Source organism: Nematolebias whitei, chromosome 2 (assembly GCF_014905685.2).
Source record: "Nematolebias whitei isolate Nwh7 chromosome 2, NemWhi1, whole genome shotgun sequence".
NCBI lineage: Eukaryota > Metazoa > Chordata > Actinopteri > Cyprinodontiformes > Rivulidae > Nematolebias > Nematolebias whitei.
This window is the reverse complement of record NC_056499.1, coordinates 24,014,221-24,015,719: the sequence shown is the minus strand read 5'-3', so window position 1 is coordinate 24,015,719 and position 1,499 is coordinate 24,014,221.

Below are 1,499 nucleotides of genomic sequence, written 5' to 3'. Positions count from 1 at the left end.
ATATGCTCCCAACGTTTTGTTGGTCTTTTTTTGTAAATAATGAATTACGTATTTTTTATTTTATTTTATATTTTTTTTCATCTTGAGATCCTATGGTGTCATCAACTACTCGAGTTCTACTCTAGTTTTATAAAGTTAATGTCGAGTTTTAAAATTATGTAGTCGTTCAACCCCTAAGTGGCGGAGAAGTATGTTAGATTAGTACAGGACATGTATGAGGAGTGACAGATAGCTTCAAGGTGGAGGTGGGATTGCATCAAGGATCGGCTCTGAGCCCCTTCTTGTTTGCTCTGGTGAGGGACGACTAATAGATGAGATCAGGAAGGAATCCCCATGGATTATGATGTTTGAGGCTGACGTGATCTGTAGTGAAAACAGGGAACAGGTGGAATAGAATTTATAGAGGTGGAGGTATACACGTGAAAGAAGAGGAATGAAAATCATCTGTAGTTAGACAGAGTACATATGTGTTAATGAGCGGGAAGCAGATGGAACAATGTGGGTAAAAGAAGCAGATGTCATAAAGTTGCAGGACTTCAAGTACTTGGGGTCCATTGTAAAAGAGAATCCAGGTAGGATGGATTAGATGGAGAAAAGTTTAAGGAGTAGTTTGCAACAAAAGAGTGGCAGCAAAGGTCAAAAGATAATTTTACAAGACGGTGGTTAGACCAGCTATGTTATATGGTCTTGAGACAGTGGCACTAACAAACAATACAATAAATGGAAGTGGTAGGGAAGAAGATGTTGAGGATTTCCTTAGGAGTGACAAGGATGGAGAAGATTAGGAATGAGATCATCAGAGGTACAGCACAGGTTGAACAATTGGGAGATAAAGTTAGAGGCCAGACTGAGATGGTTTGGGCATGTCTGAAGAAGGCACATTGTTAGAATTTTAGAAATGCAGCTACAAGAAAAAAGACAAAGAGAAGATATTGTATATGGATGCAGTTAGATAGAACATGGGGTAGTTGGAGTGAGGACAGCAGATGCAGAGGACAGAGTGAGATGGAGTAAGAAGAAAAAGAAGAAGAGAAAGAAAAATAAACTATTCTGAATTTCTTCACATAGTCCAAAAGACTGACTTGCATGTATTTTATTCATAGCTTTGTATCCATAGCAGAGTCAGACAATAAAGGAGATTGCATGTAGAAACCCAAGTAAGTGGAAAGAGGCCATCTGTTTTCCACACAGTTAGCACAGGTAAATACCCTCAAAGCAGTAGAGATCCACAGAGGCAAACAGAGGAGTCAAAGAAGCCTTTGATTCTGTCACATTGCTCCAGAACGCTTTTCTTCACTTGAACATCCCTCCTGGGAAGAGGCAGGAAAGGTTTTCATTTGCCCAAGTGATGTGCATCAGCCCACTGTGTACTGGTCTGACTGCAACTCTGTTTTTGAAGGTATTACACACATTTAATGATGTGTCTTTGATGCAAAAAAAATTAGAATGATAATTTGATCTATCTATCTATCTATCTATCTATCTATCTATCTATCTAT